The 23,736-nt window shown below is 46.5% G+C and overlaps 1 protein-coding gene across 2 annotated transcripts in view; it reads left to right on the forward strand.

Annotated features, from left to right (window-relative positions):
- The window catches only part of LOC139383178 (LHFPL tetraspan subfamily member 3 protein-like), a 62,032-nt gene that overhangs the window by 15,640 nt on the left and 22,656 nt on the right, over positions 1-23,736 (forward strand). The gene's annotated exons all lie outside the window — the stretch shown is intronic.

Raw genomic sequence — 23,736 nt, forward strand, 5'->3', positions numbered from 1 at the left:
AATGATATCTCCATTTTTTCAAACTTATGGACGATTGATAATATATACAGTGCCTTTGGAAAGTATTCAGATCCCTTGATTTTTTTCCACATTTTGTTACGTTACAGCCTTATTTTAAAATGGTTCAAATTATTTTGTTTTCCTCATTAATATAAACACAAGTTTGCCAAAAGGCACCAAAAGGTGGACTCAAATGAAGTTGTAGAAACATCTCAAGGATAATCACTGGAAACAGGATGCACATGAGCTCAATTTCGAGTCTCATAGCAAAGGGTCTGAATAAGGTATTTATGTTTTTTAATTTTTGAATACACTTGGAAACATTTCTAAAAAACCTGTTTTTGCTTTGTCTGTATGGGTTATTGTGATGTCATTATGGGGTATTGTGATGTCATTATGGGGTATTGTGATGTCATTATGGGGTATTGTGATGTCATTATGGGGTACTGTGTGTAGATTGTTGAGGATTTGTATTTATTTAATCAATTTTAGAATAAGGCTGTAATGCATGTGAATGTGTGTCAGTTAACAGTCTGTGAGTATCTCACTGGATCTCGGAGGAGCATTTCTCTCTCGGTTGAAAAGGCAGCAAGAGAGGCTGCCAGGAAAACCCAGGGGAAACAAAGGCTGTGTCTTTAATTAGCGAGTAAAAAACACCAAGAGACATTATAGAAGGAGCTACTCAAAAATGTCCGCCATCCACAGGAGGTTGGTGGCACCTTAATTAGGGAGGATGTGCTGGTGGAATAGGTGGAAATATATCAAACACATGGTTTCCATGGCCTGCTGTAGACCTGTACTGACTTGTGTTTCCATGGCCTGCTATAGACCTGTACTGACTTGTGTTTCCATGGCCTGCTATAGACCTGTACTGACTTGTGTTTCCATGGCCTGCTGTAGACCTGTACTGACTTGTGTTTCCATGGCCTGCTATAGACCTGTACTGACTTGTGTTTCCATGGCCTGCTATAGACCTGTACTGACTTGTGTTTCCATGGCCTGCTGTAGACCTGTACTGACTTGTGTTTCCATGGCCTGCTGTAGACCTGTACTGACTTGTGTTTCCATGGCCTGCTATAGACCTGTACTGACTTGTGTTTCCATGGCCTGCTATAGACCTGTACTGACTTGTGTTTCCATGGCCTGCTATAGCCCTGTACTGACTTGTGTTTCCATGGCCTGCTGTAGACCTGTACTGACTTGTGTTTCCATGGCCTGCTATAGCCCTGTACTGACTTGTGTTTCCATGGCCTGCTATAGACCTGTACTGACTTGTGTTTCCATGGCCTGCTATAGACCTGTACTGACTTGTGTTTCCATGGCCTGCTATAGCCCTGTACTGACTGGTGTTTCCATGGCCTGCTATAGACTGACTGGTGTTTCCATGGCCTGATATAGACTGACTTGTGTACTGACTTGTGTTTCCATGGCCTGCTATAGCCCTGTACTGACTTGTGTTTCCATGGCCTGCTATAGACCTGTACTGACTTGTGTTTCCATGGCCTGCTATAGACCTGTACTGACTTGTGTTTCCATGGCCTGCTATAGACCTGTACTGACTTGTGTTTCCATGGCCTGCTATAGACCTGTACTGACTTGTGTTTCCATGGCCTGCTATAGACCTGTACTGACTTGTGTTTCCATGGCCTGCTATAGACCTGTACTGACTTGTGTTTCCATGGCCTGCTATAGACCTGTACTGACTTGTGTTTCCATGGCCTGCTATAGCCCTGTACTGACTTGTGTTTCCATGTGTTTGATGCCATTCCATTTGCTCCATTCTTCCCATTATTATGAGCCATCCTCCTCTGAGCAGCTTCCTCTGAGCAGCCTCCACTGAGCAGCCTCCACTGGTTCCACTACTTTCGGTACTTCTGTCAAATGTGTCCCACTGATCAAGCCTGTCTATCAGCACAGCCAATCCCTTATTATAGTGCAGCCTGCCTGCTCCACTAACTCACTGCTAGTCTAGGAGTCTGGGCTGCATCATGTTAGCTCCACTAACTCACTGCTAGTCTGGGAGTCTGGGCTGTATCATGTTAGCTCCACTAACTCACTGCTAGTCTGGGAGTCTGGGCTTCATCATGTTAACTCCACTAACTCACTGCTAGCCTGGGAGTCTGGGCTTCATCATGTTAGCTCCACGAACTCACTGCTAGCCTGGGAGTCTGGGCTGCATCATGCTAGCTCCACTAACTCACTGCTAGCCTTAGGGTCTGGGCTGTATCATGTTAGCTCTACTAACTCACTGCTAGCCTGGGAGTCTGGGCTGCATCATGCTAGCTCCACTAACTCACTGCTAGTCTAGTAGTTTGGGCTTCATCATGTTAGCTCCACTAACTCACTGCTAGTCTAGGAGTCTGGGCTGCATCATGTTAGCTCCACTAACTCACTGCTAGCCTGGGAGTCTGGGCGTCATCATGTTAGCTTCACTAACTCACTGCTAGCCTGGGAGTCTGGGCTGCATCATGTTAACTCCACTAACTCACTGCTAGCCTGGGAGTCTGGGCTGCATCATGTTAGCTCCACTAACTCACTGCTAGCCTGGGAGTCTGGGCTGCATCATGTTAACTCCACTAACTCACTGCTAGTCTAGGAGTTTGGGCTTCATCATGTTTACTCCACTAACTCACTGCTAGCCTCGGAGTCTGGGCTGCATCATGTTAGCTCCACTAACTCACTGCTAGCCTGTACTGGGAGTCTGGGCTGTATCATGTTAGCTCCACTAACTCACTGCTAGCCTGGGGGTCTGGGCTGTATCATGTTAGCTCCACTAACTCACTGCTAGCCTGGGGGTCTGGGCTGTATCATGTTAGCTCCACTAACTCACTGCTAGCCTGGGAGTCTGGGCTTCATCATGTTAACTCCACTAACTCACTGCTAGCCTGGGAGTCTGGGTTGCATCATGTTAGCTCCACTAACTCACTGCTAGCCTGGGAGTCTGGGCTTCATCATGTTAACTCCACTAACTCACTGCTAGCCTGGGTTGCATCATATTAGCTCCACTAACTCACTGCTAGCCTGGGGGTCTGGGCTGTATCATGTTAGCTCCACTAACTCACTGCTAGCCTGGGAGTCTGGGCTGCATCATGTCAGCTCCACTAACTCACTGATAGCCTGGGAGTCTGGGCTGCATCATGTTAGCTCCACTAACTCACTGCTAGCCTGGGAGTCTGGGCTGCATCATGTTAGCTCTGCTAACTCAGGGGTAGAGAGAGAAAGAGAGTGGTAGAGGGGTAGAGAGTGGTAGAGGGGTAGAGATTGGTAGAGGGGTAGAGGGGGAGAGAGTGGTAGAGGGTTAGAGAGGGGTAGAGAGTGGTAGAGGGGTAGAGGGGGAGAGGGGGAGAGGGGTAGAGAGGGGGAGAGGGGTAGAGAGGGGGAGAGAGTTAGGGAGTGGTAGAGGGTTAGAGAGGGGTGGAGGGGTAGAGAGGTAGAGAGGGGTAGAGAGGTGTAGAGAGTGGTAGAGGGGTAGAGAGTGGTAGACAGGTAGAGAGTGGGAGACAGGTGGAGAGTGGTAGACGGGTAGAGAGTGGTAGACAGGTAGAGAGTGGTAGAGGGGTAGAGAGTGGTAGACAGGTAAGAGAGATCCATTTCCATTTCATTCGCCAGTTGATGCTGATATGGCAATGGAGTTGGTAAGTGTGGAGTGTGTGTGGTGTGTGGACGGCCATGTGCATGCCTAAGTGTGTTTGTGGATTAGCATGCAGAAAGAAGGGTTGTGACTCCAGTTGATTTGATTGAAACAGGTTGAAGGTCAGAACAGACAGTTTCAGGCAGCGCTAGACGATTTAAGAAGGAACTCCTGCAGAGAATACAGATTGCTTTTGCAATTATCCCCAAACTTCTCCTCCTCTCCATCTCTTGTTTTACTTAGCGACTAAATTCTCCTACTTGAGCAGGGGCTTTGTGTGCTTCAGATTTGGGGTTCTTCTGTAGTCAGAGCGGGACTCACTGCTGCAGTGTCATGGTACTTCATAACTTCAACATTTCTCCTTTATCTTAGTGCCTGTGTCTCACTTCTGATTCACAGTCAAAATTATTCAAAACACAAAGCATGTTATTCAACCAGTGAATCAGATCAGGGAGTTCTATGTTTTAATGGTATGTTATGTACAGTAGAGTAGACACCCATCGACTAAAGCTTTCTACCTACTTCAGGTATCTCTCTCTCTATCTCCTTCTCTCATCCTCTCAATATTTTCTGTATCCCCCCTCTCTCTCTCTCTCTGTCTTTCTCTGCCTCCTCTCTCTCTCTTTCTCTCTCTCTCTCAATTCAATTCAAGGGGCTTTATTGGCATGGGAAACGTGTGTTAACATTGCCAAAGCAAGTGAAGTAGATAATATACAAAAGTGAAATAAACAATAAAAATGAACAGTAAACATTACACTCACAGAAGTTCCAAATGTTTTCACAGAAGTTCTCTCTCCTGCTCTGTATAATGCTGTCTCTCTATAATAATAATGATCTCTCTCTGAGTCTCTATAATGCCCTCAGTCTGAGTCTCTATAATGCGCTCTGTCTGAGTCTCTATAATGCTCTCTCTCTGAGTCTCTATAAGGCTCTCTCTCTGAGTCTCTATAAGGCTCTCTCTCTGAGTCTGTATAAGGCTCTCTTTTTGAGTCTCTATAAGGCTCTCTCTCTGAGTCTCTATAAGGCTCTCTCTCTGAGTCTCTATAAGGCTCTCTCTCTGAGTCTCTATAAGGCTCTCTCTCTGAGTCTCTATAAGGCTCTCTCTCTGAGTCTGTATAAGGCTCTCTTTTTGAGTCTCTATAAGGCTCTCTCTCTGAGTCTCTATAAGGCTCTCTCTCTGAGTCTCTATAAGGCTCTCTCTGAGTCTCTATAAGGCTCTCTCTCGGAGTCTCTATAAGGCTCTCTCTCTGAGTCTCTATAATGCTCTCTCTCTCTGAGTCTCTATAATGCTCTCTCTCTCTGAGTCTCTATAAGGCTCTCTCTCTCTGAGTCTCTATAAGGCTCTCTCTCTGAGTCTCTATAAGGCTCTCTCTCTGAGTCTCTATAAGGCTCTCTCTCTGAGTCTCTATAAGGCTCTCTCTCTGAGTCTCTATAAGGCTCTCTCTCTGTGCAAATAGTTCAAGCACAAAATAAATAAACATAAATATGGGTTGTATTTGAAATGGTGTTTGTTCTTCACTGGTTGCCCTTTTCTTGTGGCAACAGGTCACACACTTTGCTGCTGTGATGGCACACTGTGGAATTTCACCCAGTAGATATGGGAGTTTTTCAAAATGTGATTTGTTTTCGAATTCTTTGTGGATCTGTGTAATCTGAGGGAAATATGTGTCTCTAATATGGTCATACATTTGGCAGGATAGGAAGTGCAGCTCAGTTTCCACCTCATTTTGTGGGCAGTGTGCACATAGCCTGTCTTCTCTTGAGAGCCATGTCTGCCTACGGCGGCCTTTCTCAATAGCAAGGCTATGCTCACTGAGTCTGTACATAGTCAAAGCTTTCCTTAATTTTGGGTCCGTCACAGTGGTCAGGTATTCTGCCACTGTGTACTCTCTATTTAGGGCCAAATAACATTCTAGTTTGCTCTGTTTTTTTGTCAATTCTTTCTAATGTGTCAAGTAATTATCTTTTTGTTTTCTCATGATTTGATTGGGTCTAATTGTGTTGCTGTCCTGGGCTCTGTGGGGTGTGTTTGTGAACAGAGCCACAGGACCAGCTTGCTTAGTTAGGGGACTCTTCTCCAGGTTCATCTCTCTGTGGGTGATGGCTTTGTTATGGAAGGTTTGGGAATCGCTTCCTTTTAGGTGGTTGTAGAATTTAACGGATCTTTTCTGGATTTTGATCATTAGCGGGTATCGGCCTGATTCTGCTCTGCATGCATTATTTGGTGTTTTACATGGTACACAGAGGATATTGTTTTGCAGAATTCTGCATGCAGTCTCAATTTGGTGTTTGTCCCATTTTGTGAAATCTTGGTTGGTGAGCGGACCCCAGACCTCACAACCATAAAGGGCGATGGGTTCTATAACTGATTCAAGTATTTCATTCAGGTATCCCACCACCTGATGGGATGGCGTATCGCTGCAGAATGCTGTGGTAACCATGCTGGTTAAGTGTGCCTTAAATTCTAAATAAATCACAGACAGTGTCACCAGTAAAGCACCCCCACACCATCACACCACCTCCTCCAAGCTTCACTGTGGGAACCACACATGTGGAGATCATCTGTTCACCTACTCTGCGTCTCACAAAGACACGGCGGTTGGAACCAAACATTTTACATTTGGACTCATCAGACCAAAGGACAGATTTCCACCAGTCTAATGTCCATTTCTCATGTTTCTTGGCCCAAGCAAGTCTCTTCTTATTGGTGTCCTTTAGTAGTGGTTTCTTTGCAGAAATTCGACCATGAAGGCCTGATTCACACAGTCTCCTCTGAACAGTTGATTTTGAGATGTGTCTGTTACTTGAACTCTGAAGAAATGTATTTGGGCTGCAATCTGTGTAGAAGATGTTGGTGCTGCTGTCCTCCTTGGTTGGGGACAGAGGCCCCAGATCATCAGCAAACCGCAGACATTTGACATCAGATCCTAGTAGGGTGAGGCCGGGTGCTGCAGACTGTTGAGGTGCCCTCGCCAATTCGTTGAAATATATGTTGAAGAGGGTGGGGTTTAAGCTGCATCCCTGTGCAGTTAACTCTAATGAACTTATCCTCTGCAGCAGAGGGAACTCAGGGTCTTCCTTTCCTGTGGCGGTCCTCATGAGAGACAGTTAACTCTAATGAACTTATCCTCTGCAGCAGAGGTAACTCTGGGTCTTCCTTTCCTGTGGCGTTCCTCATGAGAGACAGTTAACTCTAATGAACGTATCCTCTGCAGCAGAGGTAACTCTGGGTCTTCCTTTCCTGTGGCGGTCCTCATGAGAGACAGTTAACTCTAATGAACTTATCCTCTGCAGCAGAGGTAACTCTGGGTCTTCCTTTCCTGTGGCGGTCCTCATGAGAGACAGTTAACTCTAATGAACGTATCCTCTGCAGCAGAGGTAACTCTGGGTCTTCCTTTCCTGTGGCGGTCCTCATGAGAGACAGTTAACTCTAATGAACTTATCCTCTGCAGCAGAGGTAACTCTGGGTCTTCCTTTCCTGTAGCGGTCCTCATGAGAGACAGTTAACTCTAATGAACTTATCCTCTGCAGCAGAGGTAACTCTGGGTCTTCCTTTCCTGTGGCGGTCCTCATGAGAGCCAGGTAACTCTAATGAACTGATCCTCTGCAGCAGAGGTAACTCTGGGTCTTTCCTGTGGCGGTCCTCATGAGAGACAATTATCTCTAATGAACTTATCCTCTGCAGCAGAGGTAACTCTGGGTCTTCCTTTCCTGTGGCGGTCCTCATGAGAGACAGTTAACTCTAATGAACTTATCCTCTGCAGCAGAGGTAACTCTGGGTCTTCCTTTTCTGTGGCGGTCCTCATGAGAGACAGTTAACTCTAATGAACTTATCCTCTGCAGCAGAGGGAACTCTGGGTCTTCCTTTCCTGTGGCGGTCCTCATGAGAGACAGTTTCATCATACCAGAGGTAACTCTGGGTCTTCCTTTCCTGTGGCAGTCCTCATGAGAGCCAGTTTCATCATAGCAGAGGTAACTCTGGGTCTTCCTTTCCTGTGGCGGTCCTCATGAGAGACAGTTTCATCAGAGCGCTAGATGGTTTTTGCGACTGTTCTTGGAATGTTCCGCATCCTTCATGTCTTAAAGGAATGTTGGACTGTCGTTTCTCTTTGTTTATTTGAGCTGTACTTGCTGTAATATGGACTTGGTCTTTTACCAAATAGGGCTATCTTCTGTAAACCACCCCTACCTTGTCACAACACAACTGACTGGCTCAAACGCATTAAGAAGGAAAGATATTCCACAAATTAACAAGACACACCTGTTAATTGAAATGCATTCCAGGTGACTACCACATGAAGCTGGTTGAGAGAATACCAAGAGTGTGCAAAGCTGTCATCAAGGCAAAGGGTGGTTACTTTGAAGAATCTCAAATATAAAATATGTTTTGATTTGTTTGTTTAAAATGTAGGAAAAAAATTAAGAAAAAGCCTTGAATGAGTTTGTGTGTCCAAACATTTGACTGGTACTGTACATGTATATACACAGACACACTGTTGCCTCTCTGGCAACAGAGAGGTATTGGAGGGCAGGGTGAAGATAATTTGGAGCCACACACCTGAACATAAACATACAGTAACCAGAGAGAGAGAGACAGAGAGAGACATACTGTTGTTTATCATACAAGGTACTGTAGGAAATCGGGTCAGGTAGGATTACACTATGATTACACTACTATTTGTTTGTGGAAGTCAAACCAAACAGAAGGTAATTCTACAGAGCAGGTTTCAGGAGTTAGTGAGGTAACATTAGTCAACTCTGAGTTCAACTCAGGAATAACCGCTCAAACGAAAGTGGCTCACCTTTTAGCCGGGAAAATTTCTATGGCAACGAATCCTTCAGAACTAACTTGCTCCCGGAGAAGGCTAACTCAGGGCTAACTCCACTTACCCTGAATGAAATGACTCAGCTGTGAGTTGAGGACCAATTAAATTCAATTCCAAGATTGCATCATCATCAGCCCCTTCATTTGAGGAAATCAGATGCTAACATTTTTGTGTAAAAAAAATAAATTAAATTATGTTAAAATATATCACATTATACACATTTTGTAATGACAGAATGCATTTTAAACTTCATGCAATGTAACACTTTATGACTTAATAATAAAGAAATGGAAAGGAGGTAAAGAGGGGGAAGGGTTTCTCGGGCATTGATAAGCACTCCAAAGACGTAATGAAATAAAGGCAAATAAATAACAAGCCTATTTTACACCTGCTGAATTTTCAATTCAATTACAATTTCGTAACGCGGAGTGCCTGGATACAGCACCATATACCACAAACCCCCGAGGTGCCTTATTGTTTTTATGAACTGGTTATCAATGTAATTAGAGCAGTAAAAATACATGTTGTCTCATACCCGTGATATACCACGGCTGTCAGCCAATCAGCATTCAAGGTCCGAACCCCCCTCTTTATAATGCGCCCCAGCTCCCCTACTCTCCAGCTCCCCTACTCTCCAGCTCCCCAGCTCCCCTACCCCCCAGCTCCCCAGCTCCCCTACCCCCCAGCTCCCCTACCCCCCAGCTCCCCTACCCCCCAGCTCCCCTACCCTCCAGCTCCCCTACTCTCCAGCTCCCCTACTTTCCAGCTCCCCTACTCTCCAGCTCCCCTACTCTCCAGCTCCCCTACTCTCCAGCTCCCCTACTCTCCAGCTCCCCTACTCTCCAGCTCCCCTACTCCCCAGCTCCCCTACTCCCCAGCTCCCCTACTCTCCAGCTCCCCTACTCTCCAGCTCCCCTACTCCCCAGCTCCCCTACTCCCCAGCTCCCCTACTCTCCAGCTCCCCTACTCTCCAGCTCCCCTACTCCCCAGCTCCCCTACTCCCCAGCTCCTCTACTCTCCAGCTCCCCTACTCCCCAGCTCCCCTACTCCCCAGCTCCCCTACTCTCCAGCGCCCTAGCCCCCCTGCTCCCCAGCTCTCCTTACACCCAGCCCTCTGGTCCACAATGTTTCCCCTCTCTAAGAAATCAAAGGGTTCTCCTTTGCTCCTCACTGCAGCACTGCAGCCCTGCTGGGTTAGACAATCACCATGCTCTATTGAAAGAGGCCTGGCCAATCCCCATCCTCTGTGGATTGAGGTGGTATACCGGGGCGGGGCTGAAGACGCATCTGGACCAGTTTATTTATTTATTTATATATATATAGTGAGAGAGAGTGAGAGAGAGAATGCAGAAATACACAATGGAAAAAGAACGAACATCACGTCAGGAATCAGCTCAACGTAACCGAAGAATCCATAGACAAACTACTTCTGGGAAAATTGGAAAACACTAAACAAACAACACAAAGAATTATCCATCCAAAAATGGAGATGTATGGACAAACCACTTCTCCAATCTTTTTGGCTCTATAACAAAGAACAAACAGCAAAAACATATACAGTTGAAGTCAGAAGTTTACATACACCTTAGCCAAATACATTTAAACTCAGTTTTTCACAATTCTTGACATTTTATCCTTGTAAAAATTCCCTGTTTAGGTCAGTTAGGATCACCACTTTATTTTAAGAATGTGAAATGTCAGAATAATAGCAGAGAGAATGATTTATTTCAGCTTTTATTTCTTTCATCAAATTCCCAGTGGGTCAGAAGTTTACATACACTCATTTATAATTTGTTAGCATTGCCTTTAAATTGTTTAACTTGGGTCAAATGTTTTGGGAAGCCTTCCACAAGCTTCCCACAATAAGTTGGGTGAATTTTGGCCCATTCCTCCTGACAGAGCTGGTGTAACTGAGTCAGGTTTGTAGGCCTCCTTGCTCGCACACGCTTTTTTCGGTTCTGTACACACATTTCCTGTAGGATTGAGGTCATGGCTTTGTGATGGCCACTCCAATACCTTGACTTTGTTGTCCTTAAGCCATTTTGCCACGACTTTGGAAGTATGCTTGGGGTCATTGTCCATTTGGAAGACCCATGTGAGACCAAACTTAACTGTTGTCAGCCTTTCCTCCAAGCGTTTACTCAAGTTGGATCATCTTTGGATGCCGACAGTCGCGCCGTTGGAAGACACAGCTTGGACTGTAGCCAACAAAAAAACTATTCCTGCTCTTTTCCCGCGATCCATCAAACACATTTGGTGTTTCATCATAGTGGTCTCTGACATCATAGTGTGGTCTCTGACATCATAGTGTGGTCTCTGACATTATAGTGTGGTCTCTGACATCATAGTGTGGTCAGACATCCTAGTGGTCTCTGACATCCTAGTGGTCTCTGACATCATAGTGGTCTCTGACTTGTGGTCAGACTTGCTCAGGTGAAACAAACTTAAACTTGTGGCTTTTTTCAATGCTGGTTTGAATGTCATTGAGAAAACAGAGAGGTGTCAAAGATTTTTTTATTTTTTTTCCCACAAACATCCTTTCTGAATTTAACAGTAATCCTTGAAGTAATCATCTACTTTTTTCTTCTCTTCTGTCATAACGTGTTGCCCAAGAAGGTTAAATAAAGTAGTGCTCACCAGAATAATGTCTTACATCAATAGAATGAATGCATTCGTCTAGTTAATAACACCGGTAAAGTTGTCTGTTTCAATTTTTTAGGGACCGGGAGAAAACGCATGAACTCCTAAACAGTGCAAAGATTGGTCCTGTGCAAAATGTTTCATGTCATCAGTTTGACCGGTTTAAAGGAAATGAAAAGCTGAGAAAACGATGAAACACATTTCTGATAAGACTTCGGTTCATCTTGGGTACATATTTTATGTGGTTGAAATACTGTCTTTGAAAAAGAAAAAGGAGAGCCTCACACTCTAGGAGCCCAGATGCAATAATTGAATAACCTACGTTTCGAAATAATACTGAATGCTGAAAAAAATGAATCGTATTATATTACACTACATGTGAGAGGTTATTACAGTGGTTGCTCCACTAAAAGTTTAGTGATTAGGTTGCGGGACTTAGAGGTCATTTGTGGTTTAGTACGGTACCCTGCGTCACCACTTCATTGCTCCAGACCACCACAAGGGGGAGTTAGAGTACTGATTATGCTATTGGGTCGCTACTGTGTCTCTAACTGACAATGAAAGGGTGACATAAACCTCAATAGAAACTGATAATTGTGCACGACTTCAGTATTACTTACTAAAACTGTTCCACTAAGGTTAACATCAGATATAGAAACACCAGATATAGAAACACCATGTCCCTAGTTTAACATCAGCCCTAGATATGGAAACACCATGTCCCTAGTTTAACATCAGCTATAGAAACACCATGTCCCTAGTTTAACATCAGCTATAGAAACACCATGTCCCTAGTTTAACATCAGCTATAGAAACACCAGATATAGAAACACCATGTCCCTAGTTTAACATCAGATATAGAAACACCATGTCCCTAGTTTAACATCAGATATAGAAACACCATGTCCCTAGTTTAACATCAGATATAGAAACACCAGATATAGAAACACCATGTCCCTAGTTTAACATCAGCTATAGAAACACCATGTCCCTAGTTTAACATCAGCTATAGAAACACCATGTCCCTAGTTTAACATCAGATATGGAAACACCATGTCCCTAGTTTAGCATCAGATATAGAAACACCATGTCCCTAGTTTAACATCAGCTATAGAAACACCAGATATAGAAACACCATGTCCCTAGTTTAACATCAGATATAGAAACACCATGTCCCTAGTTTAACATCAGATATAGAAACACCATGTCCCTAGTTTAACATCAGCCCTAGATATGGAAACACCATGTCCCTAGTTTAACATCAGATATAGAAACACCATGTCCCTAGTTTAACATCAGCTATAGAAACACCATGTCCCTAGTTTAACATCAGATACAGAAACACCATGTCCCTAGTTTAACATCAGCTATAGAAACACCATGTCCCTAGTTTAACATCAGCTATTGAAACACCATGTCCCTAGTATAACATCATGGTGTATGCATTTTGTTCCAGTAGAAAAACAGCTTTAGATCCCCAAGGCAAAAAAGTATTTAGTCAGCCACCAATTGTGCAAGTTCTCCCACTTAAAAAGATGAGAGGCCTGTAATTTTCATCATAGGTACACTTCAACTATGACAGACAAAATGAGAAAAAAAATCCAGAAAATCACATTGTAGGATTTTTTATGGATTTATTTGCAAATTATGGTAGAAAATAAGTATTTGGTCACCTACAAACAAGCAAGATTCCTGGCTCTCACAGACCTGTACCACCTTCTTTAAGAGGCTCCTCTGTCCTCCACTCGTTACCTGTATTAATGGCACCTGTTTGAACTTGTTATCAGTATAAAAGACACCTGTCCACAACCTCAAACAGTCACACTCCAAACCACTATGGCCAAGACCAAAGAGCTGTCAAAGGACACCAGAAACAAAATTGTAGACCTGCACCAGGCTGGGAAGACTGAATCTGCTATAGGTAAGCAGCTTGGTTTGAAGAAATCAACTGTGGGAGCAATTATTAGGAAATGGAAGACATACAAGACCACTGATAATCTCCCTCGATCTGGGGCTCCACGCAAGATCTCACCCCGTGGGGTCAAAAAAATCCCAGAACCACACGGGGGGACCTAGTGAATGACCTGCAGAGAGCTGGGACCAAAGTAACAATGCCTACCATCAGTAACACACTACGCCGCCAGGGACTCAAATCCTGCAGTGCCAGACATGTCCCCCTGCTTAAGCCAGTACGTGTCCAGGCCCATCTGAAGTTTGCTAGAGAGCATTTGAATGATCAAGAAGAAGATTGGGATAATGTCAAATGGACAGAAGAAACCAAAGTAGAATTTTTTGGTAAAAACTAAACTCGTCGTGTTTGGAGGACAAAGAATGCTGAGTTGCATCCAAAGAACACCATACCTACTGTAAAGCATGGGGGTGGAAACATCATGCTTTGGGGCTGTTTTTCTGCAAAGGGACCAGGACGACATAGTAAAGGAAAGAATGAATGGGGCCATGTATCGTGAGAATTTGAGTGAAAACCTCCTTCCATCAGCAAGGGGATTGAAGATGAAACGTGGCTGGGTCTTTCAGAATGACAATGATCCCAAACACACCGCCCGGGCCACGAAGGAGTGGCTTCCTAAGAAGCATTTCAAGGTCCTGGAGTGGCCTAGCCAGTCTCCAGATCTCAACCCCATAGAAAATATTTGGAGGGAGTTGAAAGTCCGTGTTGCCCAGCAACAGCCCCAAAACATCACTGCTCTAGAGGAGATCTGCATGGAGGAATGGGCCAAAATACCAGCAACAGTGTGTGAAAACCTTGTGAAGACTTACAGAAAACGTTTGACCTCTGTCATTGCCAACAAAGGGTATATAACAAAGTATTGAGATAAACCTTTGTTATTGACCAAATACTTATTTTCCACCATAATTTGCAAAGAAATTCATAGATTTTTTTTTTCATTTTGTCTGTCATAGTTGAAGTGTACCTATGATGAAAATTACAGGCCTCTCTCATCTTTTTAAGTGGGAGAACTTGCACAATTGGTGGCTGACTAAATACTTTTTTGCCCCACTGTAATGTAAACTTCCGACTTCAACTGTATATGTTTGTGATCCCTGAGGGAATTGAACCCATGACCTTGGTGTCACTGGTACATCCATGCTCTTACCAATAGAGTCACACAGCTCCCGGTACCCAGCACCAGCTCCCACTCCCCCACAGTCTAGGGCACCATGAAGCCTCTGGGATGTTACTCATCCAGTCATCTTCTAGAACCAGACTCATGGAGGCCAGTACCTGCAGGTCCTAGACTGGCCATTCCATGCCAGACACCAGGGAGGGGCAAAGGGACTCACAGTGTCTGGAGGACAAAGCACATTTTCAACAGTCTAGAGAGCAAAGCTCCTAGGGATGCGCCATAGTTCCCATACCAGGGAGGAAACTCATACCTAATGAACCACAACTAGTGAGCAACTACACATATGTATGAAGTAATGCAAAATGTCCACAGGGCTCAACATTCAAATCTGTACAATTATTTTGTCATCCAGAGAAATGTTTTGTTTTTACCTTTAAATACTATCCTGACGGCCTTCAGGCGTTTCATACACCGGTGAATACGTGTGTTCCTAGGGACACTGTCTTCTACGGAAACATGCTAATTTATTTACCAGCACAGAGACGTTGTGTCACCGCCAGACGTGACTGATTATGTTAAACACAACGGCGCGGCGGTTCCATTTTGTACAAAGACAACGAGCATCGATGTAATGGCAGTCCATATGCAGTGAGAGGTGTGTGTGTGTGTGGGTGTGTGTGTGTACGTGTGTGTGTGTGTCTGTACGTGTGTGTGTGTGTGTGTGTACGTGTGTGGGTGTGTGTGTGTGTGTGTGTACGTGTGTGTGGGTGTGTGTGTGTGTGTGTACGTGTGTGGGTGTGTGTGGGTGTGTGTGTACGTGTGTGTGGGTGTGTGTGTGTGTGTGTGTACGTGTGTGTGGGTGTGTGTGTGTGTACGTGTGTGTGTGTGTGTGTGTACGTGTGTGTGTGTGTGTGGGTGTGTGTGTGTGTGCGTACGTGTGTGTCGGTTTGTCACAGCTCTTTAAACAGAGAGTGCTGCATAAAATGTGCTCCACAAAGGCCAGTGGGATCTGTGCTATGATATAATCCCATTTCATGGCTTCCTTAGATGTGCTGCTGTAAATGATGCAGAGAGTACTGAGAGAGAGAGAGAGAGAGAGAGAGAGAGAGAGAGAGAGAGAGAGAGAGAATTGTAAATACAACCCATATTTATGCTTATTTATTTTCCCTTTTGTACTTTAACCATTTGCACATCGTTACAACACTGTATATAGACATAATATGACATTTGTAATCTTTTGGAACTTCTATGAGTGTAATGTGTACTGTTCATTTTTATTGTTTATTTCACTTTTGTATATTATCTACCTCACTTGCTATGGCAATGTTAACATATGTTTCCCATGCCAATAAAGCCCCTTGAATTGAATTGAATTGAGAGAGAGACAGAGGCAGAGAAAGACAGAGAGAGTTGAGTCTTAAATAATCTTTATCGGGTCTGGGAGCCCGCTCTCCTCATCAATGTATAGGCTGTGTCGACCCAGCTAGAACAGTCCCTCTACAACAGTCTCTGGGCTGCTAGAACCATCCCTGTACAACAGTCACTGGGCTGCTAGAACCGTCCCTGTACAACAGTATATGGACTGCTAGAACCGTCACTGTACAACAGTCTCTGGGCTGCTAGAACTCTGGGCTGCTTTAATCCAGTGTTGTCCAGACCAGAAGAAATTGACAAAGGTCCTCTGAAGCTCTTGTATCAGACCCCCCTCCAGTGGCTGTAAAATCATTAGTCTATTCCACAGGGTAGAGGCGGCAAGATTATTATCTACCAGTACCCTTCCCCTATAAGACAGCTGGGGCAGCACCCATTTCCATCCTGACAGTCTGGCACACACTTTCTCCACTACACCCTCCCAGTTCTTTATCTGAAATACATCCAAAGTCTTCATCCCATCTCTGCCCCACTGAAACCCCCCTGGTAACCATGGAGTGGACCCCATCTGAAGCCCCCCTGGTAACCGTGGAGCGGACCCCATCTGAATCCCCCCTGGTAACCGTGGAGCGGACCCCGTCTGAAGCCCCCCTGGTAACCGTAGAGCGGACCCAGTCTGAAGCCCCCCAGGTAACCGTAGAGCGGACCCAGTCTGAAGCCCCCCAGGTAACCGTGGAGCGGACCGCGTCTGAAGCCCCCCTGGTAACCGTGGAGCAGACCCCGTCTGAAGCCCCCCTGGTAACCGTGGAGCAGACCCCGTCTGAAGCTCCCCTGGTAACCGTGGAGCGGACCCCATCTGAAGCCCCCCGGTAACCGTGGAGCAGACCCCGTCTGAAGCCCCCCTGGTAACCGTGGAGCAGACCCCGTCTGAAGCCCCCCTGGTAACCGTGGAGCAGACCCCGTCTGAAGCTGACCTGCCCACAGTGATTCACTCTTTTCCCAATTGACTCTAGCTGAGGAGGCCCCTTCATACACCATTAGAGCGTTTGAGAGAACCTTAACATCCTCACCCCCTGTAATAAAAACTATCACATCATCTGCAGATGGTGCTATCATGGGACCCTTCATTACTCCTGGAACAGAGAAACCAGTAAGCCTCGCTCTTAAAAAAACAAAGCATTGGTTCAATCGCCAGACTATATAACTGCCCTGAAATTGGGCATCCCTGCCTGATTCCCCTTTGGACGGGGATGGGGCAACTCAAACCACCCCACACCTTCACCATACATGAGGCCCTAGTATACAGTAAACTCATCCAAGACATGAAAACATCCCAAAAGCCAAAGACTTTCATTGTCTTGAACAAGTACTGGTGGTCCACACGATCAAAAGCCTTCTCCTGATCCAACGAAAGTAAACCCACATTTACATCAGACAGTTGACAAATGTCTAAAACATCTCTTATTAGAAACAAGTCATCAACTATAGAGCGGTCAGGTACACAGTCAGACTGGTCCTTGTGGACCAACAGCCCCAGATACTCTTTCAACCTGTTTGAGAGACATTTAGATACAATTTTATATTCTGCACACAGCAATGCAACAGGTCGCCAATTTTTTTTATAAGAACCAAATCCCCTTTTTTGGCAACAGTGAAAGCACCGCACGTTGACAGGATACAGGAAGAGAACCCTCATGAAAAGATTCACACACCACTTCATGAAAAATCCTCCCCAATAGACAACGAAAAGTGCTTATAAAGCTCAGATGGTAAACCATTGATGCCAGGGGCTCGGCCTGTTGAGAGTTGCATAACTGCAGTGGATAGCTCCTGCAGAGTAATGTCAGAGTCCAAAACAGCTCTCTGTTCAGGGCCCAATTGAGGAAGACCGTGTAACAACTGTTCAGTACACAGAGAATCACAATCCTCCGCCTTATGGAAGGCAGAGTAAAAATCCACCGCATGTTGGCGCATTTCACTGTCATCTGTGGTCACCTTCCCATCAGGGAGACGAAGAGTGACCATCTGTTTACGTTGCAATGTCGACTGTCCGAGGTTTCTTTTTTTAAAGCGCTGGGAGCATCCATATCCTTGAGGGAAGCGAAATGAGACCTAATCAAGGCACCCGTCATTCTTTAGTGTCGAAAGTACCTCAGTTCATGTCTCTTGTCCTGTAAGTTCATGACTAGTCCGGCGTCGTTCTGAATGAGCAACTTCAAGTCAATAGATTTGATTGCCTGTTCAAGGGCGTTGATAGTCTCTTTAAGTTGAATATGAGACAGAGCAGTATACTGTTGACAAGACACACGTATTTGGGCCTTCCCAACCTCCCACCATTGTCTCAAGGACTCAAAATTCCCTTTTGTAACTCTCCATTTTTCCCAAAACAACAAAAAACCTTTCACAAAACTGGACATCATGTAACAACTTAACATTAAAATACCAGTAGGGTGATGACCTTCATGGACAAGTGAACATCAACAGTAACATTATGGTGATCAGAGAAACCCACAGGAGTAATATCACACCTTCCAACCCTTCTACAGTAGTGTTCAGATACATACAACCTGTCTAACCTTCCAACCTTACTACAGTAGTGATCAGATACATACAACCTGTCTAACCTTCCAACCCTACTACAGTAGTGATCAGATACATACAACCTGTCTAACCTTCGAACCTTACTACAGTAGTGATCAGATACATAAAACCTGTCTAACCTTCCAACCCTACTACAGTAGTGATCAGATTCATACAACCTGTCTAACCTTCCAACCCTACTACAGTAGTGATCAGATTCATACAACCTGACTACAGTAGTGATCAGATACATACAACCTGTCTAACCTTCCAACCCTACTACAGTAGTGATCAGATTCATACAACCTGACTACAGTAGTGATCAGATACATACAACCTGTCTAACCTTCCAACCCTACTACAGTAGTGATCAGATACATACAACCTGTCTAACCTTCCAACCCTACTACAGTAGTGATCAGATTCATACGACCTGACTACAGTAGTGATCAGATACATACAACCTGTCTAACCTTCCAACCCTACTACAGTAGTGATCAGATACATACAACCTGTCTAACCTTCCAACCCTACTACAGTAGTGATCAGATTACATACAACCTGTCTAACCTTCCAACCCTACTACAGTAGTGGTAAGATACATACAACCTGTCTAACCTTCCAACCCTACTACAGTAGTGATCAGATACATACCACCTGTCTAACCTTCCAACCCTACTACAGTAGTGATCAGATACATATCACCTGTCTAACCTTGCTGCACTGACACGACCTTCATTAACTTTTAGCCATGTGTACTGCCTAACTTTTTAATTCCTAACTCTCCACACATCAGAAAACTCAAACTCAGTTAATAGGCCAGACAGACAAGTAGCTGACCGCAGGTGAGGTTCTTCAGCAATGCGATCAACAGTAAAATCCACTGTACAGTTCCAGTCCACCCCTAAAACCACAGCTGACCTCACAAACTTATCAACATCCCAAAATAATCTGCCAATTTGACAGATTTCCCAAAAGTCTGATCCAGAAATCCATTTACCTCCTATAGATTGTAAAATGAGTCGTCACCAGCTGCTGTCATATCAGTAGAGATATCCATATCCTTCTCCTGATCCTCCTCAGCGGAGGCCACAGACCCCTGACAGCCCTCTACCACATTCCTCTCAACACTCTCCACTTGCACCCCATCACTCGTAGTGGGCATCTCCTCCACTACCTGGGAGACTAGCCCCACCTGAACCCCCTCCTGTACCCCATTACTCGTAGTGGGCATCTCCTCCACTACCTGGGAGACTAGCCCCACCTGAACCCCCTCCTGTACCCCATTACTCGTAGTGGGCATCTCCTCCACTACCTGGGAGACTAGCCCCACCTGAACCCCCTCCTGTACCCCATTACTCGTAGTGGGCATCTCCTCCACTACCTGGGAGACTAGCCCCACCTGAACCCCCTCCTGTACCCCATTACTCGTAGTGGGCATCTCCTCCACTACCTGGGAGACTAGCCCCACCTGAACCCCCTCCTGTACCCCATTACTCGTAGTGGGCATCTCCTCCACTACCTGGGAGACTAGCCCCACCTGAACCCCCTCCTGTACCCCATTACTCGTAGTGGGCATCTCCTCCACTACCTGGGAGACTAGCCCCACCTGAACCCCCTCCTGTACCCCATTACTCGTAGTGGGCATCTCCTCCACTACCTTAGAGACAAGCTCCACATGAATTTTTCTGCTGCATAACATTTCCCTCTAATACAAGTTGCAACTCCGAGACCTCAACACGGACGACTTGTTCCTCAGCAACAGGTGAGCAACAGGCTGCTCTACCGCTGTCGGCCCACCTCTCGCTACATCAGTGGGCCCAGGCGTTACGAGGCCCACCTCTCCCTACATCAGTGGGCCCAGGCGTTACGAGGCCCACCTCTCCCTACATCAGTGGGCCCAGGCGTTACGAGGCCCACCTCTCCCTACGTCAGTGGGCCCAGGTGTTACGAGGCCCACCTCTCCCTACGTCAGTGGGCCCAGGCGTTACGAGGCCCACCTCTCCCTACATCAGTGGGCCCAGGCGTTACGAGGCCCACCTCTCCCTACATCAGTGGGCCCAGGCGTTACGAGGCCCACCTCTCCCTACATCAGTGGGCCCAGGCGTTACGAGGCCCACCTCTCCCTACATCAGTGGGCCCAGGCGTTACGAGGCCCACCTCTCCCTACATCAGTGGGCCCAGGCGTTACGAGGACCACCTCTCCCTACATCAGTGGGCCCAGGCGTTACGAGGCCCACCTCTCCCTACATCAGTGGGCCCAGGCGTTACGAGGACCACCTCTCCCTACATCAGTGGGCCCAGGCGTTACGAGGCCCACCTCTCCCTACATCAGTGGGCCCAGGCGTTACGAGGCCCACCTCTCCCTACATCAGTGGGCCCAGGCGTTACGAGGACCACCTCTCCCTACATCAGTGGGCCCAGGCGTTACGAGGCCCACCTCTCCCTACATCAGTGGGCCCAGGCGTTACGAGGCCCACCTCTCCCTACATCAGTGGGCCCAGGCGTTACGAGGACCACCTCTCCCTACATCAGTGGGCACAGGCGTTACGAGGCCCACCTCTCCCTACATCAGTGGGCCCAGGCGTTACGAGGCCCACCTCTCCCTACATCAGTGGGCCCAGGCGTTACGAGGCCCACCTCTCCCTACATCAGTAGGCCCAGGCGTTACGAGGCCCACCTCTCCCTACATCAGTAGGCCCAGGCCTTACGAGGACCACCTGCCCCCCCCCCCCTTCTACCTTTTCGGGCAAGCATGTCGCTTATGGCCAACATCATCACACTCAAAACACTGTTGACTACCCGTACTAGCATAAGCCATGTACAGTCTATTGTCATACGTGACTTTAAACAATAACTCTAAAAGTCTGGTGAGTCCAAAAACGTAAACACCTGTCGCCGAAACGACATAACCTGTTTCAACACCGGGTGTTTGCAACCCAACGGGACAATCTTAATTGAACTTGAGAACTTCCCAAACCGCAATAACTCGCGCTCCAATAGCTCATTGGGAATAAACGGCGGTACATTGCGTAACTTGAATAAACACTCCTATAAGAAGTACGCCATGCTCAACCATCCGATCAACCAGACTCTCTTCTTTAAGAAAAACCACCACCTCTTTATTCATCCGTGACGCATAAGCAACATGTTCATGTCCTACCTTCTCTCCTACGGCGACCAGAAACTCCTCCACAGTGACAGTAGCTTCAGTAACACACCTAAAGCCGTGCCGAAGTGACAGGGACGGCGTCCCCATGTGGGTCGCCATCCCCGCCAAACCCAGGGTAATTTCGACACGAAAAACAATATACTTAGTTATACCACAACAACCAAATAAAAATAATTATAACCTTAATCGTGCATACAACCAAGAAAAGGAAACGTAAAAGAAAAACCAAGATATCTAACTCTACACAACACTCACACTCACTCATACAATTCCCAGCATGCACCAAACACTCCCAGCATGCAGAGAGAGAGAGAGATGCTTACACACATAGATGCAGACCAGTGAGCAGACATGAGCACACACACACGCAAACACATGCATGCGACCAGTCATACAGACATACAGATGTGAGCGTGCAGGCACTCATGCACAAGCATGCACAGTGATTGCACACACAGACATGCATGCACATGCACACACTCACGACTAATACACATGTACATAGGCACACCCTCACAGGCATACTGCACACTCAGGCATACTGCACACTCAGGCATACTGTAACCTCAGGCATACTGCAACCTCAGGCATACTGCATACCCAGGCATACTGCACCCTCAGGCATACTGCATACCCAGGCATACTGCACCCTCAGGCATACTGCATACCCAGGCATACTGCACCCTCAGCCATACTGCACCCTCAGGCATACTGCACCCTCAGGCATACTGCACCCTTAGGCATACTGCACCCTCAGGCATACTGCACCCTCAGGTATACTGCACCCTCAGGCATACTGCACCCTCAGGTATACTGCACCCCCAGGCATACTGCACCCTCAGGCATACTGCACCCTCAGGCATACTGCACCCTCAGGCATACTGCACCCTCAGGCATACTGCACCCTCAGGTATACTGCACCCTCAGGCATACTGCACCCTCAGGTATACTGCACCCCCAGGCATACTGCACCCTCAGGCATACTGCACCCTCAGGTATACTGCACCCTCAGGCATACTGCACCCTCAGGTATACTGCACCCCCAGGCATACTGCACCCCTAGGCATACTGCACCCTCAGGCATACTGCACCCTCAGGCATACTGCAACCTCAGGCATACTGCAACCTCAGGCATACTGCATACCCAGGCATACTGCACCCTCAGGCATACTGCAACCTCAGGCATACTGCACCCTCAGGTATACTGCAACCTCAGGCATACTGTACACACCCCATCTCACCGAGACCTATAATATAATCATCCATGCTCTAATACTAAAACAAACACACTTACACAGACATGCAACCACGCCTCTATCAGAGCCATGCAACCACGCCTCTATCAGAGCCATGCAACCACGCCTCTATCAGAGCCATGCAACCACGCCTCTATCACAGCCATGCAACCATGCCTCTATCACAGACATGCAACCACGCCTCTATCAGAGCCATGCAACCACGCCTCTATCAGAGCCATGCAACCACGCCTCTATCAGAGCCATGCAACCACGCCTCTATCAGAGCCATGCAACCACGCCTCTATCAGAGCCATGCAACCACGCCTCTATCAAAGCCATGCAACCACGCCTCTATCACAGCCATGGAACACCTGACAGACACAGAGTGGAAATGCAAACATACGATTTACATTAACAAGAGAGCTCTGCTCTCCATGTTGTGCTGCCTGCGATGTGACACTCTTGAGCAATGGACTGACTTATATCGCTGTGTCTAAGGAATTCCATTAATATCTGAGACCCTTGGTGCTTTCAGGCCAAGTCACATGTTGCCCACTGGGTCCTGTCCTCTCGTCTCTGAATGACACTGCATGTTTTAAAAGGATTCGTCCCTTTAGACAACATGAAACGACATGACAAACAACTCCCCATCTGTTGTCTTGCTTTCAAACATCCCTCCATCTCTGGTTGTCCTCCCTTCCCATCTCTCTCTGTCTCTCTCTCCATCCTTCTCTGGTTGTCCTCCCTTCCCATCCCTCTCTCTCTCTCCATGCTTCTCTGGTTGTCCTCCCTTCCCAACCCTCTCTCTCTCTCTCTCTCTCTCTCTCTCTCTCTCTCTCTCTATCCTTCTCTCTTTCTCCATCCCTCTCTCTCTCTCCATCCCTCTCTCTCTCCATCCCTCTCTTTCTCTCTCCATCCCTCTCTTTCTCTCTCATCCCTCTTTTTCTCTCTCTCCATCTCTCTCTTTCTCTCGCCATCCCTTTCTTTCTCTCTATCCATCCCTCTCTCTCTCTCTCTCCATCCCTCTCTTTCTCTCTCTCCATCCCTCTCTCTCTCTCCCTTTCTCTCTCTCTCCATCCTTCTCTCTCTCTCCATCCCTCTCTCTCTCTCCATCCCTCCCTCTCTCTCCATCCCTCTCTCTCTATCCTTCTCTCTCTCTCCATCTTTATCTCTCTCCATCCTTCTCTCTCTC

The sequence above is a fragment of the Oncorhynchus clarkii genome, chromosome 2, assembly GCF_045791955.1.
Source record: "Oncorhynchus clarkii lewisi isolate Uvic-CL-2024 chromosome 2, UVic_Ocla_1.0, whole genome shotgun sequence".
Lineage (NCBI taxonomy): Eukaryota > Metazoa > Chordata > Actinopteri > Salmoniformes > Salmonidae > Oncorhynchus > Oncorhynchus clarkii.